The sequence below is a fragment of the Pristiophorus japonicus genome, chromosome 12, assembly GCF_044704955.1.
Source record: "Pristiophorus japonicus isolate sPriJap1 chromosome 12, sPriJap1.hap1, whole genome shotgun sequence".
NCBI lineage: Eukaryota > Metazoa > Chordata > Chondrichthyes > Pristiophoridae > Pristiophorus > Pristiophorus japonicus.
Window position 1 is genome coordinate 6,715,576 of NC_091988.1, and position 19,012 is coordinate 6,734,587.

General features: G+C 43.7%; 1 protein-coding gene across 3 annotated transcripts in view; it reads left to right on the forward strand.

Annotated features, from left to right (window-relative positions):
• Positions 1 to 19,012, forward strand: part of LOC139277132 (contactin-4-like) — a 1,961,053-nt gene that overhangs the window by 159,188 nt on the left and 1,782,853 nt on the right. The gene's annotated exons all lie outside the window — the stretch shown is intronic.

The following is a 19,012-nucleotide window of genomic DNA, read 5'->3' on the forward strand; positions in this document are numbered from 1 at the left end:
TAAAATATATCCTTAATACTTTTGATGTGCATGTGGCAAAATATTCATTATATTCTCTGAATAATGCTGCCTTTTTTCACTTTTTAAAATGTAAAAAAAAAATCACTTGCAGTCACAGAGTTTGATTTGATCTCGAGCAGTTTTTATTTTGAATTACCTGAAGTGTTCAAGAAACACTGATTCATTTTATCTGGCGATGATCTGTGACATACCCCAAAAAGCAGGCTTCTTGAAAGCCGTGATGTCTTACACTGATGAAGGAATTTCTTAATTGTTTTTGAACCACGTTCTAACGGATGTCTACACTGTATTACAAAATCATGTGTTAGAAATGTGAACTGAAACACAACCAATTATAAAACATATCAAAAGCATGTTATCGATGTAAGTGTATTAGAAATATTTATCTAGTAAAAGTTCTGTATCTTTGGATCCGAGTGATTATATCTGCTGCTTCTACAGTTAGAGGTGAATTGATCAATGGTGATATTTTTCACACTGAAGGATGTGCATCGCATGTTGTATATATTTGTATAATTTTGGGATTTTCCTTCTCACATCACTCTTGTCAAAGTAATGCTACAAATGATTTACTTTTACATTTTTAGATTGTTAGATTTCAAATTGTATATTGATAAAGTAACGCACCAAACATTTATAAAAAATGGATGTATGTAGATTATTTTATTCCTGTTTAATTTATGGTCACTCGGGATTTCAATCCATAATTTAAATGGAAAGTGACAGTTCAATCTTTGCTCATTGGAAGAAACCTCTAAATGCCTTCAGAGGAGTTTCATTGCTCTTTTGGAGTGTCGAAGGTACATTTCATGAATAGCGAGGAACAGCTTGCTGTGGAAATTGTGTTTTCGATTCAAGGTATTGTTTGTTGCCAAAGTTTGCAGCACAACAGATGTGGAGTCTGCTGCTGCACAAACCATTATGATGCAGTATTCTTGTGGCTAATTCATTTTGAAGCTACATTTAAGGTTTATTTTGGTCAGAGATGTGATATGAATGATATAGTTGTGTTGTCTGTGTATACAATCACCACAGAAAAGGTGCATCAGGCACTTCAGTGGAAACAATGGCTCTTTTCAGGTTAGAGTGTCTTTTCTTTACAAATGACATGCTTTTGGCATTAAGGAAGCTGAAACACTAAGCTATTTTCATCTATAAATCCTTCTGTTGCATTCCTGCTGTCAGCCTTGTAAAACCAACTGCATCATCTTCCACTGAAATAAACAGAAATATGGAAATGACCTGTGGAACAGCAAACCTGTATTGGCCGATATCTGAGCCTTAATAACAGCTTCCTGGTCGTTGAATATATGATTGTATTACACACTCCTTTTGTTCAAAGCAATCCTCAGTAATTTTAGCTTCAGAGTTTGTATCATGTTCCATACAGTTCTGTTCATTGTCCTTTCTATAGTTGTTAACAAAGTTAAAGCATTAGAAGTAAAATGGAGCAATCCTTTTTCTCCTATTCACATACTTAGATTTGATTCTGAACTCTGGTAAAGGAAAGCACATGGTTGATATTCCTCTGCTGTCGCCTTAAGTGTGCCGATGTTTGGGCTGCAAAGCATAAGAGCAATCGATGGAGACCCGTTGCACCATATCACTTCCTTCGCCTCTAAGAGGTGTTCAGGTGCAAATAAAGGGTCAACTGACATCTCAGTGCATGCAAACAGCTTTTCTGTGCTTCCACAAGTTCGGGTCAGGTCAGTCAAAAAACTGGTTCATTGAAGGCTGAGTGTGTATTTTGCTAGGTGTTTAACATGGCAGGCTGCAACACTGAGAACTGGTTAAATATTGGTTTCTGGGCAAATGTTTGATGACTGCTGTCACGTTTCTTGTTACACTCGGTAAGTATGGTGTGGACACATTTTGGGAGTTCACTTGGGGAATGTTTGATAGGCACTATCCCCTCGAGTCCATTGCGAGATCTGTTTGATATCCCATTATATTTGGTTTATTTGGAGGATGAGGAGGAGCACAAAGAGGAGCCTTCATGGATGCCATGGAAGGTCAGGTATCATAATTGGGTACTTACCTGCCATTTCCTTCTTGATGGACTCTAAATCTTTGAGAGGATCACTTCCTTTGAAGGCTATGTTTCACCATGAGGCGGAATGAGCTGTGCGACTTCCGGGAGGAGAAGCTTCAGCCTTATCCCAGGGAAGCATAGTGCCCCTCATCACTGCCAACATGACCACTGTCTTTAACTTTTTTCCCTCGGGGACATTTTAAGGAGGCACTAGAGATATATGCAGCATTAGCAATGCAAAGCTGCATAAAGCAAGTGACTATTATCTTATTCATAAGACCAAGAACCTAGATTAATTATGGAGCCCAAGGAGATTCAAGCCTGAGCCCTCACCGTTTTCAGATGGCAGAATATACTGAACTGCAGGGGATAATAGATGGGACCTATGTAGCCTCTAGTGCTCCTCCTCTCAGGAGTACCTTTTGCATTAATAGGCAGGGAAACCTACTGTTTCACCTTTGTTACCGTATCAAGCAGGTGCAATTACATGAGAAAAGGGATAATGGTGCATCATTCATGCGGCAACCAGTAACCAGTGGGGTGCTGCAGGGATCAGTGCTGGGACCCCAGCTATTTACAATCTATATTAACGGATGGAAGAAGGAACTGAGTGTAACATAGCCAAGTTTGCTGATGATTCAAAGATGGGAGGAAAAGCAATGTGTGAGGAGGACACAAAAAACCTGCAAAAGGACATAGACAGGCTAAGTGAGTGGGCAAAAATTTGGCAGATGGAGTATAATGTTGGAACGTGTGAGGTCATGCACTTTGGCAGAAAAAAAATCAAAGAGCAAGTTATTATTTAAATGGAGAAAGATTGCAAAGTGCCGCAGTACAGCGAGACCTGGGGGTACTTGTGCATGAAACACAAAAGGATCGTGTGCAGGTACAGCAAGTGATCAGGAAGGCCAATGGTATCTTGGCCTTTATTGCAAAGGCAATGGAGTATAAAAGCAGAGAAGTCTTGCTACAGTTATACAGGGTATTGGTGAGGCCACACCTGGAATAGAAACGTAGAAACATAGAAAATAGGTGCAGGAGTAGGCCATTCGGCCCTTCGAGCCTGCACCACCATTCAATAAGATCATGGTTGATCATTTACCTCAGTACCCTTTTCCTGCTTTCTTTCCACACCTGTTTTGGTTTCGATATTTACGAAAGGATATACCTGCTTTGGAGGCAGTTCAGAGACAGTTCACTAGGTTGATTCCGGAGATGAGGGGATTGACTTATGAGGAAAGGTTGAGTAGGTTGGGCCTCTACTCATTGGAATTCAGAAGAATGAGAGGTGAACTTATTGAAATGTACAAGATTATGAGGGGGCTTGACAAGGTGGATGCAGAGAGGATGTTTCCGCTGATGGGGGAGACTAGAACTAGAGGGCATGATCTTAGAATAAGGGGCCGCCCATTTAAAACTGAGATGAGGAGAAATTTCTTCTCCCAGAGGGTTGTAAATCTGTGGAATTCGCTGCCTCAGAGAGCTGTGGAAGCTGGGACATTGAATAAATTTAAGAAAGAAATAGACAGTTTCTTAAACAATAAGGGGGCGGGCAGGGAAGTGGAGCTGAGTCCATGATCAGATCAGCCATGATCTTATTGAATGGCGGAGCAGGCTCGAGGGGCCGTATGGCCTACTCCTGTTCCTATTTCTTATGTTCTTATGTATCATCATCGTCATAGGTAGTACCTCGAACGAGGATGACATGATTCCACAAGAGTTCACAGGTGTTTCAATGAAGGACCCGATGTTCCAGTCCTGAACTCTAATTGAGGGGGTGGAAGATGCCTGTGTATGGATTTTGTTTTTGGGGGGGTCACAGTTATTCATCGGCTGCCACACGGGTTTGACAGAGCTAGGTCTTTATCCAGTGGCAAGGGTTAACCAGGACGACTGGAGACCTGAGATAATGGTACAAGGCAAAAGGTGATGGTAATGGAACAAGGAAAGAAACGAAAGATGGGTCTAGAGCAGGTGTCGATGAGAATATCAGAATCATTATCAACAGGTGACCGTCCAAAAAAAAAAAGGACACAGGTTATGATCCAAAATTGTTGAACTCGATGTTGAGTCCGGAAGGCTGTAAAGTGCCTAATCGAAAGATGAGGTGCTGTTCCTCGAGCCTTGCACCATCATGACCTTTTGTCATTTAATCTCTTCTGTCTTCCACCCTATCACAGACCTTACCTTTTGTTCTTTCCTTCCACACGCCCCCCCCACCACACTTTCCCTTTTCCATTTCTGACAAATGGTCATCGACCTGAAACGTTATCTCTATTCCTCTCTCCACAACTGCTGCCTGACCTGCTGAGTATTTGCAGCATTTTCTGACACTTTTAAATAGTTCAGTGTAGTTTAAAAAATAAATCATTTTCAGCGATTTTAAATCAGGTTACTCACAGGTGGAGGTGTGGATGCCTTTATTAAAAATGCTTATGTTTGCCGATAAATCCATTTTCAGCTATATTAATAAATACATCAAGGAATACTTTAGAATAGGAAGAAAAAGACGGGAAACAATTATGTTCTATTACACTGCCCAATTGCACTGGCTAATGGAAGAATTTATGTTTGGCGATTATGCAAATTAATTTTTAGCACAACCCAACGAGCACATTTTGGGCACAATTTCTCAATTGTGCCCAAAACACAAACATCAGCCTTGTGTGTTTATTTTCCAGCAATCAGCTATTCAGGAACAGAAATAGGCCATTCAGCCTCTCTAGTCTGTTCTGCCAATTAATTATTTCATGGTTGATCTGTACCTCAACTCCTTTTACCCGTCTCTGCTCCATATCCCTGGATAGCCTTACCCAACCGAGATCTTTCAATCTTAATCTTCAAAATTTCAATTGAGACAGCATCCAGAGCCTTTTGGCTAAACCAATTCCAGAGATCAAAAAGGTCTTACTGATTTTACTTCTGAATAGCCAAGCTCTAAGATTATGATCCCTTATTCTGGATTCCCTCACCAGAGGAAATAACTTCTCTGTATCTACCCTATTGAATCAGTTTAAAGACCTTGTTTAGATCACCTCTCAACCGTCGAAACGCAAGGGAATATAAACAAAGTTTATGCAACCTGTCCTCATAATTTAGCCGTTGACAGCCTGATATAAATTCTGGTGAAGCTGCCTTCAAAGGCCAATATATCTTTTCTGAGATTCGTGTTCAATGCTGAATAACACTCCAGATGGGGTCCGACCAAGGCTTTGTACAACTTGGTACAGGTATAACATCCCAAATCCAGAATTCCGAAAACCGAACATTGCAAGAGTCGTCCGGAATCCGGAAATATTTCCCGAAAACCGGACTTTTAAGCTGCACAGACCTTTTTCAAACATGAATCCAAAAAATTGTGCAGCCCGGTGCGGCCTCAAGGTTGCTGGATTCAGGCCGTCAGATTTAATGCTCCGAAATCTGGAAATACGCGAAACTCGGCCCTATGGTTCCTGGATTCGGGACATCGGATTGTCTCCAAAATCCAGAAATACCCCAAAATCATCCACAAGGTTGCCGGTTTCAGGACATCAGATTTTCTTCTGCGAAATCTGGAAATACCCAAAAACCGGAATGGCCTCGCTCCCGGGGCCTTTCCGGTTTTGGGACGTTGTACCTGTATCACTTCCTCACTTTTGGACTCCAACCCCCTTGACATAATGGCCAACATTCAATTAGCCTTTTTGATGACTTTATTTTGAACATGTGCACTAGTTTTTAAGTGATCTGCGTATATGGATATCCACATCGCTTTGCTCCACCACAGCTCCCGGTCTCTCAAATTAAGAAAATATTCAGATTGGCTTTCTCGGATCTAAAATGGGTGATCTCACATTTCTCCATATTGAACTCCATCTGCCACAATTTATCCCGCTCACTTAGTCTATCTATGTCCTTTTGTAAATTCCTGCTGCCATGAATACAATTTACTCTGCCTCTGAACTTAGTACCATCTGCAAATTTAGATGTACAATTCTCTATTAACTCTCTGGTAAACTGTCCTGAATAAATTCTAGAAATCTGTTGCTGTTACTATTAGAGCTATTCTGCATCTGCCAATCTCTGAATTATAGAATAGCACAGCACAGAAGGAGGCCATTTGGCCCCAAGCATCTGTGCCATTACTTTTGAAAAATAATCCTGTTGATCCCACTCCCCTGCTCTTTCTCCATGACCCTGCAAATGTTTCGCCTTCAATTCCCTTTTGAAGTCCACTATTGAATCTGTATCCACCACCCTATCAGGCAGTGCTTTCCAAATCCTAACCACTCGCTGCGTGAAAAGGTTTTCCTCTTCCCTCAAGGTCCCACACAAGAGATTGGTGTGCAAAGGTAAGGCACATGGTATTGGGGGTAACGTATTGACGTGGATAGAGAACTGGTTGGCAGACAGGAAGCAAAGATTGGGAATAAATGGGTGCTTTTCAGAATGGCAGGCAGTGACTAGTGGGGTGCCGCAGGGTTCAGTGCTGGGACCCCAGCTATTTACAATATACATGAATGATTTAGACGAAGGAATTGAATGTAATATCTCCAAGATTGCAGATGATACTAAGGTGAATGGCAGTGTGAGCTGTGAGGAGGATGCTAAGAGGCTGCAGAGTGACTTGGACAGGTTAGGTGAGTGGGCAACTGCATGGCAGATCCAGTATAATGCAGATAAATGAGAGGTTATCCACTTTGGTGGCAAAAACAGGAAGGCAGATTATTACCTGAATGGTGACAGATTAATAAAAGAGGAGGTGCAACGAGACCTGGGTGTCATGGTACATCAGTCATTGAAGGTAGGCATTCAGGTACAGCAGGCAGTAAAGAAAGCAAATGACATGTTGGCCTTCAGAGCGAGAGGATTTGAGTGTTGGAGCAGGGAGGTCTTGCTGCAGTTGTACAGGGCCTTGGTGAGACCACACCTTGAGTATTGTGTGCAGTTTTGGTCTCCTAATCTGAGGAAGGATGTGCTTGCTATTGAGGGAGTGTAGCGAAGGTTCACCAGATTGATTTCCGGGATGGCAGGATTGACATAGGAAGAAAGACTGGATCGGCTAGGCTTATACTCACTGGAATTTAGAAGAATGAGAGGGGATCTCATAGAAACTTAGAAAATTCTGATGGGATTGGATAGGTTAGATGCAGGAAGAATGTTCCTGATGTTGGGGAAGTCCAGAACCAGGGGTCATAGTCTAAGGATAAGGGGTAAGCCATTTAGGACCGAGATGAGGAGAAATTTTTTCACCAGAGAATTGTGAACCTGTGGAATTCTCTACCACAGAAAGTTATTGAGGCCAATTTGTTGGACATATTCAAAAGGGAGTTAGATGTGGCCCTTACGGCTAAAGGGATCAAGGGGTATGGAGAGAAAGCAGGAATGGGGTGCTGAAGTTGCATGATCAGCCATGAACACATTGAATAGAAACATAGAAACATAGAAAATAGGTGCAGGAGTAGGCCATTCAGCCCTTCTAGCCTGCACCGCCATTCAATGAGTTCATGGCTGAACATGAAACTTCAGTACCCCCTTCCTGCTTTCTCGCCATAACCCTTGATCCCCCGAGTAGTAAGGACTTCATCTAACTCCCTTTTGAATATATTTAGTGAATTGGCCTCAACTACTTTCTGTGGTAGAGAATTCCACAGGTTCACCACTCTCTGGGTGAAGAAGTTTCTCCTCATCTCGGTCCTAAATGGCTTACCCCTTATCCTCAGACTGTGACCCCTGGTTCTGGACTTCCCCAACATTGGGAACATTCTTTCTGCATCTAACCTGTCTAAACCCGTCAGAATTTTAAACGTTTCTATGAGATCCCCTCTCATTCTTCTGAACTCCAGTGAATACAAGCCCAGTTGATCCAATCTTTCTTGATAGGTCAGTCCCGCCATCCCGGGAATCAGTCTGGTGAACCTTCGCTGCACTCCCTCAATAGCAAGAATGTCCTTCCTCAAGTTAGGAGACCAAAACTGTACACAATACTCCAGGTGTGGCCTCACCAAGGCCCTGTACAACTGTAGCAACACCTCCCTGCCCCTGTATTCAAATCCCCTCGCTATGAAGGCCAACATGCCATTTGCTTTCTTAACCGCCTGCTGTACCTGCATGCCAACCTTCAATGACTGATGTACCATGACACCCAGGTCTCGTTGCACCTTCCCTTTTCCTAATCTGTCACCATTCAGATAATAGTCTGTCTCTCTGTTTTTACCACCAAAGTGGATAACCTCACATTTATCCACATTATACTTCATCTGCCATGCATTTGCCCACTCACCTAACCTATCCAAGTCACTCTGCAGCCTAATAGCATCCTCCTCGCAGCTCACACTGCCACCCAACTTAGTATCATCTGCAAATTTGGAGATACTGCATTTAATCCCCTCGTCTAAATCATTAATGTACAATGTAAACAGCTGGGGCCCCAGCACAGAACCTTGCGGCACTCCACTAGTCACTGCCTGCCATTCTGAAAAGTACCCGTTTACTCCTACTCTTTGCTTCCTGTCTGACAACCAGTTCTCAATCCACATCAGCACACTACCCCCAATCCCATGTGCTTTAACTTTGCACATTAATCTCTTGTGTGGGACCTTGTCGAAAGCCTTCTGAAAGTCCAAATATACCACATCAACTGGTTCTCCTTTGTCCACTTTACTGGAAACATCCTCAAAAAATTCCAGAAGATTTGTCAAGCATGATTTCCCTTTCACAAATCCATGCTGACTTGGACCTATCATGTCACCATTTTCCAGATGCACTGCTATGACATCCTTGATAATTGATTCCATCATTTTACCCACTACTGAGGTCAGGCTGACCGGTCTATAATTCCCTGTTTTCTCTCTCCCTCCTTTTTTAAAAAGTGGGGTTACATTGGCTACCCTCCACTCCATAGGAACTGATCCAGAGTCAATGGAATGTTGGAAAATGACTGTCAATGCATCCGCTATTTCCAAGGCCACCTCCTTAAGTACTCTAGGATGCAATCCATCAGGCCCTGGGGATTTATCGGCCTTCAATCCCATCAATTTCCCCAAAACAATTTCCCGACTAATAAAGATTTCCCTCAGTTCCCCCTCCTTACTAGACCCTCTGACCCCTTTTATATCCGGAAGGTTGTTTGTATCCTCCTTAGTGAATACCGAACCAAAGTACTTGTTCAATTGGTCCGCCATTTCTTTGTTCCCCGTTATGACTTCCCCTGATTCTGACTGCAGTGGACCTACGTTTGTCTTCACCAACCTTTTTCTCTTTACATACCTATAGAAACTTTTGCTCGAAGCACCGAATGGCCTACTCCTGCACCTATTTTTCTATATTTCTATATCACCTCAGGTTCTTTTGCCAATCATGTGTCCTCTCATTATCGACCCTTCAACCAATGGAAATAGTTTCTCTTTAATTACTCTATTTAAACCCTTCCTGATTTTAAACACCTCCACCTCTAAGGAGAACAATCCCGGCTTCTCCAGTCTCTCCATGTAACTGTAATCCCTCATCCCTGGAATAATTCTAGTTAATCTCTTCTTTATCCTCGCCAAAGCCTTCACACCCTTCCCAAAGTTTGGTGTCCAGAATGGGATACAGTACTCCAGCTGGGCCCGAATAAGTGCTTTATATCGGCTGAGCATAACTTCCTGGTTTTTGTGCTCTATGCTTTTATGTACCACAACTGCAGCATGTGGGAGTTTGTGGAGAGCATCGCGATCCTGGATGACCATATTTGCAGTACGTGTCTGCATCGCGAGGAGCTTCAGCTCAGAGTTGTTGAGTTCGAGTTCGAGGTGCATCATCAGCATCATCATCATAGGCAGTCCCTCGGAATCGAGGAAGACTTACTTCCGCTCTAAGGGCCCAAGTTTCCACAGGATAAAAAACGGGCGCCCCTCCGAGCTGGGCGCCCGTTTTTCGCGCCTAAAACGGCGCCAGAAAAAAAACGCGCTATTCTCGAGCGCTTTGCAGCTCCTTGTCTGTTTGGCGCGGCGCCCAGGGGGGCGGAGCCTACACTCGCGCCGATTTTGTAAGTGGGAGGGGGTGGGTACTATTTAAATTAGTTTTGTTCCTGCCGGCAACGCTGCGCGTGCGCGTTGGAGCGTTCGCGCACGCGCAGTGTGAAGGAAACATTGGCACTCGGCCATTTTTGTAGTTCTTTGTAGCTGTTTAATTTTTGAACATTTTTTAATAAAAGCACATTGCCATCAGCACATCAGCACTGAGGCTTCCCTTCTCACTGTCTCCTTCCCCTCCCCAACCTCCACGGCAACAAGCCGCTGTCTCCTTCCCCTCCCTCCCCTCCGCGGCAACAAACGGCGGTTTCCTCCCGCAGGAACGAACAATGGCTGAAGCACTTTCACACAGGTAGGAAGATGGTTTATTTAATCTTTTCTTTGCTTATAAATGTTTATTCAGGTTGGATTTATTTGTATAATATTTGTAGAAGTATAAATAAGGATTTATTGTAGAATTTAATGACTTCCCTTCCCCCCCCCTCCCCCCCCACCTTGTTCTGGACGCCTAATTTGTAACCTGCGCCTGACTTTTTAATGTGTAGAACAGTTCTACAAAAATCTTCACTTGCTCCATTCTACTTTAGTTTGGAGTACGTTTTCACTGTGGAAACTTTGAAATCAGGCGTCAGTGGCCGGACACGCCTCCTTTTGAAGAAAAAATTCTGTTCCAAAGTAGAACTGTTCTACCTGACTAGAACTGCAGAAAAAAAAATGTGGAGAATTGCGATTTCTAAGATAGTCCGTTCTCCACCAGTTGCTCCTAAAAAATCAGGCGCAAATCATGTGGAAACTTGGGCCCTAAAAATTAGTCCTTAGGTGACTGAACAGTCCAATATGAGAACCACAGTCCCTGTCACATGTGGGACAGATAGTCGTTGAGGGTAAGGGAGGGTGGGACTAGTTTGCCGCACGCTCTTTCCGCTGCCTGCGCTTAATTTCTGCATGCTCTCGGCGATGAGACTCTAAGTGGTCAACGCCTTCTCAGATGCACTTCCGCCACTTAGGGCGGTCTTTGGCCAGGGACTCCCAGGTGTCAGTGGGGATGTTGCACTTTATCAGGGAGGCTTTGAGGGTGTCCTTGAAACGTTTCCGCTGCCCACCTTTGGTTCGTTTGCCGTGAAGGAGTTCCGAGTCGAGCGCTTGCTTTGGGAATCTCGTGTCTGGCATGCAAAAAATGTGGCCCGCCCAGAGGAGCTGATCGAGTGTGGTCAGTGCTTCATTGCTGGGGATGTTGGTCTGGTCGAGGACGCTAACATTAGTGTGTCTGTCCTCCTAGGGGATTTGCAGTATCTTGCGGAGACATCGTTGGTGGTATTTCTCCAGCGATTTTAGGCGTCGATTGTATATGGTCCATGTCTCTGAGCCGTACAGGAGGGCGGGTATTCCTACAGCCCTGGAGACCATGAGCTTGGTGTCAGATTTGAGAGCATGATCTTCGAACACTCTTTTCCTCTGGTAGCCGAAGGCTGCATTGGTGCACCGGAGACAGTGTTGGATCTCGTCGTCAATGTCTGCCCTTGTTGATAAGAGGTTCCCGAGGTATGGGAAATAGTCCATGTTGTCCAGGGCCACACCGTGGAGCTTGATGACCGGGGGGCAGTGCTGTGCGGCGGAGATAGGTTGGTGGAGACCTTTTGTCTTGCGGATGTTTAGTGTAAGGCCCATGCTTTTATATGCCTCAGTGAAGATGTTGACTATGACTTGGAGTTCAGCATCTGTATGTACGCAGATGCAGGCGTCATCCATGCATTGTAGCTCGACGACAGAGGATGGGACGGTCTTGGATCTGGCCTGGAGAAAACGAAGGACAAGATGCAGATATTACAGGGTAACAAGGAGGGGCGCGTTATCTGGACACTTAGATCCAGGAGGCTGTTACACCTCTTAGCTTCAGTAGTGGTACAGGGCTGGTTAGCGGCCAGGGACAGGAGGGTGTGACTGTGACTCGGCAAGGCAAGGAACCCCAGGTGCATTGCTGGAGGAGCCTCAGCCTTTGCCCTTATCCAAATAGATAAGAGATTCTTGCTGCTTGTGTGGATGAACAAACTGACCACAGCACTGTGGTACAAGTGGCCATTCAAGTGGCGGGAGTGAAAAGGACTGTTGTAGTAGCAGGGGACAGTGTAGTCGGAGAGCCATGGCCGGGGATTCCGAAGGTTGTGTTGCCTGCCCGGTGCCAGGGTTAAGGATATCTCCTCACAGCTGGAGAAGAATTTGGAGTGAAATGGAGATGATCCAGTTGTTGTGGTCCACATAGGAACCAACGAAATAGGTAGAACTCGGAATGTGGTTCTGCTGCGAGAGTTTAAGGAGCTATGGTCCAAATTAAAATGCAGAACCTCAAAGGTAATAATATCTGGATTGTTATCTGAGCTCCACATAAATTGGCATCGGAACAAGCAGATTAGAAAGTTAAATGTGTGGCTCAAAGCATGGTGTGGGAGGAAGGGGTTTCGATTCATGGGCACTGGCACCAGTAGTAAGGGGAAATTTAGAAATGTTAAGAGAATAGTCAAGGCAATGGAGCAGTGTAGCCAGTTGGGTAAAGATAAGTAGGGTGTGCCAGGAAGGGACAGCGAGTTTAACGCTAAAGGTGCAGAAATTGTGGACGGAGGGTGCTCGCGGGCAGATGTGTCCGACCTGAAAAATATCTAAGAACTTACCCGGTGATCTGGGAGTTTTGGTGACTTGTGGTCCTGAGCCTCGATGCGTAGCCCTGCGTCGAGGTACACGTATCTCAGGGGCGCAGGCATTTCGCAAGCACCCCTGAGATCACGTGGGCCGGCCCAACCAATCAAAGTAGAGGTATTCCCATTCATTATCATCATCTCATCACAGGCAGTCCCTCGGAATCGAGGAAGATTGTATACGGAATCATCATAAGTATGAATGAGAATATCCCCAAAAATAGACAGACACTTAAAATATTTTTTTATAAATCACATATTTAAAATTAATCAAGATGGAATTTAATTAATTATTTAAAACAAAAATGTAATTAATTTTTTTTGCATATTTTAAAGGATCTAAAAATAAACTTACCTTATTTCTCAGGTTTTACATGTTTAAATGATTGAAAAAAATGAATTTTTCTCTCCTTTAAAAGTCTTATATTGATAAAAGCAAGTCTTATGCCTGCTTTTGTCAGGCATAAGAATTTCCCGGGCATTCATTGGGCAAAAGTTGGGCAAATAGCTCATTTCTGTTAGATTCGTATGATCTGGCAAGAGAATTCTTAACAGATCAGCAGTTCTGGGTTTAGGCACATGTGCAGTGCATGCGTAAAGTCAGAACTTGCAGGGCTCCGACAGTCACATGCGCACCTCGTATGCGCCCGTAGGCACCGTGAATTCAGCCCCAATAGTGCATCAGCAAATAAGGTGAATGCGGGGAATAATGGTAAAATTTTAATATTAAAGGCTCTTTATGTGAATGCACGAAGCATTTGTAACGAGATAGATGAATTAATGGAACAAATAGAGATAAATGACTTTGATCCGAAAGCCATTATAGAGAATCGGTTGCAAGGTGACCAAGGTTGGGAACAAAATATTCCGGGGGACTTGGCATTTTGAAAAGATAGGCAGAATGGAAAAGGGGACAGGGGTTCGCCCTAATAATAAAAAATGAGGACAGTTGTGACAAATGGATCTTGGCTCAGAAGATCAGGAAGTAGAATCAGTATGGGTGGAGATAAGACATAACAAGGGACAGAAAACATTGCTGGGAGTAGTTTATAGGCCCCCGAACGGTAACTATACTGTTGGACAGTGTATTAATCAACAAATAATAGGAGCTTGTAACAAAGGTAATAGAATTATCCTGGGGAGGGGCTTTTATCTTCATATAGATAGGGCAAATCAAATTGGCAATGATAATTGAGAGGACGAGTTTATGAAATGTATTTGAGACTGTTTCCAAGAACAATACTTTGTGGAACCAACCAGGGAACAGACAATTATAGATCTTGTATTGTGTAATGAGACAGAGTTAATTAGTAAACTCCGAGAAAAGGATCCTCTGGGGAAGAGTGATCATAATATGATAGAATTTGACATTGGGTTTGAGAGTGAAATACTTAAATCTGAAATTAGAGTCTTGAACTTAAATAAGGCCAATTATATAGGTGTGAAGAGCAAGTTGGCTAAGGTAGATTGGGCAAATGGATTAAATGGTATGACAGTATATCATAGAATCATAGAATGATTACAGTACAGAAGGAGGCCAGTCGGCCTGCCGAGCCCATGCTGGCTCTCAAGCCCCCACCTTTTCCCGTAGCCCTGCATTTTTCATTTCCTTCAGGTACTTGTCCAATTCCATTTTGAAAGCCACAATTGAATCTGCCTCCCCCACTTTTTCAGGCAATGCATTCTATATCATCACCACGTACCGCGTAAAATAGTTTTCCCTCATGTTGTCTTCGGTTCTCTGCCAATCACCTTAACTCTGTGTCCTCTCGTTGTCGACCCTTCCACAATGGGAACAGTTTCGATCTACTCTGTGTAGACCCCTCATGATTTTGAACAGCTCTATCAAATCTCCTCTTAACCATTTCTGCTCTAAGCAGAACAACCCCAGCTTCTCCAGTCTATCCACGTAGCTGAAGTCCCTCATCCCTGGAATCATTCTTGTAAATCTTTTCTGTGCTGCAGATAAGCAGTGGCCAACATTGAAAGAAATATTCCAAAATTCTCAGCGAGTGTACATTCTATTGAGAAATAAAAGCTCAACAGGAAAAGTGATCCATCTGTGGCTAACTAAAGAAGTTAAGCATAATATTAATTTAAAAGAAGAGGCTTATAATGTTGTGAAGAATAATAGTAAGCTTGAGGATTGGGAGAGCTTTAGAAAACAGCAAAGAATGATGAAAAAAATGATAAAAATGGAGAAAATAGAATGAGAGTAATTAAAAAAAGAAGCATTAATAAAGATTGTAAGAGCTTCTATAATTATATAAAAAGGAAGAGAATAGCAAAAGTAAACATTGGTTCCTTAGAGGCTGAGAAAGGAGAAATTATAATGGCGGAGACTTATAACAAATATTTTGTAACTGTCTTAAAAGTAGAAGACACAAACAGCATAAGATAATAGGGAACCAAGGGATAATGAGAGTGTGGAACTTAAAGTAATTAATATCAGTCGAGAAAAAGTACTGGAGAAACTAATGGAACAGAAAGCCGACAAATCCGTTGGACCTGATGGCCTACATTTTAGGGTTCTAAAAGAGGTGGCTGCTGAGATAATGAATGCATTGTTTGTGATTTTCCAAAATTCCCTGGATTCTGGAACAGTCCCAGTGAATTGGAAGGTAGCAAATGAAACCCCGCTATTCAAGAAAGTGGGGGAGAAAGAAAGCAGGGAACTAGAGGCCAGACATCAGTTGTAGGAGAAAATTCTGGAATCCATTATGAAAGAAGTGGTAACAGGGCACTTAAGAAAAACATAATCTGATTCGGCAGATTTTATGAAAGGGAAATTATCTTTATTTGAGATTTTTGAGGATGTAACCAGCAGGGTAGATAAAGGGGACCCAGTGGATGTAGTATATTTGGATTTCCAAAAGGCATTCAATAAGGTGCCACGTAAACGATTATTACACAAGATAAGGACTCATAGCGTTGGGGCTAATATATTAGCATGGTTAGAGGATTGGTGAACCAACAGAAAACAGAGAGTAGGAATAAACAGATGATTTTCCGGTTGGCTGGCTGTAACTAGTCGGGTGCCACAAGGATTTGTGCTTGGGCCAATATGAATGACTTAGATGAAAGGACCGAGTGCAATGTATCCAAGTTTGCTGATGATAAAAAGCTAGGTGGGAAAGTAAGCTGTGAGAAGGACACAAAGAGCCTGCAAAGGGATACAGACAGGTTAAGGAAATGGGCAATAAGTTGGCAGATGGTGTATAATGTGGGGAAATGTGAGGTTACTCTCCTTGGTAGGAAGAATAGAAAAACAAAATATTTTTTAAACGGTGAGAAACTATCAAATGTTTGTGTTCAGAGAGATTTTGTTGTCCTCGTACAGGAAACACAGAGTTAGCATGCAGGTACATAAGAACATAAGAAATAGGAGCAGGAATAGCCCACAAGGCCCCTCGAGCCTGCTTCGCCATTTAATAAGATCATGACTGATCTGATCATGGACTCAGCTCCACTTCCCTGCCTGCTCCCCAGAACCCCTTATCCCCTTATCGTTTAAGAAACTGTCTATCTCTGTCTTAAATGTATTCAATGTCCCAGCTTCCACAGCTCTCTGAGGCAGCGAATTCCACAGATTAACAGCCCTCTGAGAGAAGAAATTTCTCCTCATCTCAGTTTTAAATGGGCGGCCCCTTATTCTAAGATCATGCCCTCTAGTTCTAATCTCCCCCATCAGTGGAAACATCCTCTCTGCATCCACCTTGTCAAGCCCCCTCATAATCTTATATGTTTCGATAAGATCACCTCCCATTCTTCTGAATTCCAATGAGTAGAGGCCCAACCTACTCAACCTTTCCTCATAAGTCAACCCCGTCATCCCCGGAATCAACCAAGTGAACATTCTCTGAACTGCCTCCAAAGCAAGTATATCCTTTCGTAAATATGGAAATCACAACTGCATGCAGTATTCCAGGTGTGGCCTCACCAATATAGCTGTAGCAAGACTTCCCTGCTTTTATACTCCATCCCCTTTGCTGCCTAACCTGCTGAGTATTTCCAGCATTTTCTGTTTTTATTTCAGATTTCCAGCATCCGCAGTATGTTCCTTTTATATGGTATGTTGGCCTTTATTGCAAGGGGATTGGAGAACAAGAATAAGGGAGTCTTGCGACAATTTTACAATGCGTCCACACCAGGAATACTGTGCATACTTTTAGTCTCTATCTGAGAGGTGGTGCAATGAAGGTTTACTAGATTGATTCCTGGGATAAGAGGGTTATCCTATGAGGAGAGATTGAGTAGATTGGGCCTATACTCTCTGGAGTTTAGAAGAATGAGAGGTGATCTCATTGAAACATATAGATTTTGAGGGGATTGACAGGGTAGATGCTGAGAGGTTGTTTCCCCCTGGCTGGAGTGTCTAGAACTCGGGGGCATAGTCTAAGAATAAGGCGTCGGCCATTTAAGACTGAATTGAGGAGTATTTTCTTCACTCAGGGTTGTGAATCTTTGGAATTCTCTGCCACAAAGAGCTGTGGATGTTGAGTCATTGAGTATATTCAAGGCTGAGAGAGATCGATTTTTGAACACTGGGGAATCAAGGGATATGGAGAGCGAGTGGGAAAGTGGAGTTGAAGTTGAAGATCTGCCATTATCTTACTGAATGGCGGAGCAGGCTCGAGAGGCCTTATGGCCTACTCCTGCTCCTAATTCTTATGTTCTTATATTCTTAACATCCAGGATCCCATATGCTTTATTGACTGTGATGTTAACCTGGCTGGCCACCTTCAAAGATTTGTGCACAACCATCCCCAGGTCTCTCTCTTCTTGCACCCCCTTCAAAGTTGTACCATTTTGTGTGTATGGTCTCTCCTCATCCTCCGGATTTTGCAGTTGAACCTGTATCAAGTTGACAAATGTCAACCCCCACCTTGTTCAGCTTCATCCTACTCTATAACTCTTTCATCATCCGGGGAGCTCCGGCTTTGCTTGCCTTCCATTTGCCCCTCGTGGGGAAGTACCAAGACTGTACCAAACCATCTTCTCTTTAAAGGCTGCACATTTCTCCATTTTTTTTTTTGCCTCCCAGTCTTGACTCCAATTTACCTGGGTCAGATTCCTGCTCAATTCACTGAAAATAGTCCTTCTCCACGTGTGTATGTTTATTCTAGATTGCTCCTTGTCCTTCTCCACAACTAATCTGAATCTTGCGATACTGCGAACACTATTCTCCCCGACTGTGACATTCTCCATTTGACCCACTGCATTCCCCAAGACTAGATTCAGCAATGCCTCCTTTCCTCGTTGGGCAGGAAACCGACTGATCAAGAAAATTCTCCGAAACATACTTCAGCAATTCTTCAAAACAAAAGCAAAATACTGCGAATGCTGGAATCTGGAATAAAATGCTGGAAATCTCAGCGGGTCAGGCAGCATCTGTGGAGAGAAAAGTAGAGTTAACGTTTCAGGTCAATGACCCTTTGTCAGAACTTAACACAATCACTGTCCCATTCATTCACTCCTCACTCACTCATAGGCGGTTCCTCAAAGCGAGGATGACTTGCTTCCATGCCAAAAAAAGGATGAATTCACAGGTGTTTCAGTGAAGGACCCGAACTACATCCTGAAGGGTGCCCATGCCTGTGTGTGGATTTTTTTAACGTGAGGTGACCGTTGCACACCAGCCACCACACGGGCTTGACAGAGCGAGGTCTTGGTCCAGTGGCAAGGATTAACCAAGATGACTGGAGACCAGCTCTGCTGCACGGACCTAGTGTGCACACATATCGCAGTGTGGGCTGGCCCGTGCTGCCCCTGGGTCCCAAACTCACACCTCCCCTGGGCCCCGATCACATCCCGCCACAGGCTCTCGCTGCTCCTTCGCCGCTCCTGCTGTATCTGCCCACGCTCCAATCACCAATCTGGACCTTGCTGCCCCAGCTTGCACTGCTCCCTGGCATAGTACGCCTCCACACTGCTCCCGGGCCGCTGCTCCCGGACCGCTGCACCTCCGCTCCTTTCATGGCCCCGACCTGCCGCTGGTGTTCTCACGCAGGTCGGGGCCTCCACGCATTATTGGGGTAGTTAAGAACATAAGAACATAAGAACATAAGAACATAAGAATTAGGAACAGGAGTAGGCTATCTAGCCCCTCGAGCCTGCTCCGCCATTCAACAAGATCATGGCTGATCTGGCCGTGGACTCAGCTCCACTTACCCACCCACTCCCCGTAACCCTTAATTCCCTTATTGGTTAAAAATCTATCTATCTGTGACTTGAATACATTCAATCAGCTAGCCTCAACTGCTTCCTTGGGCAGA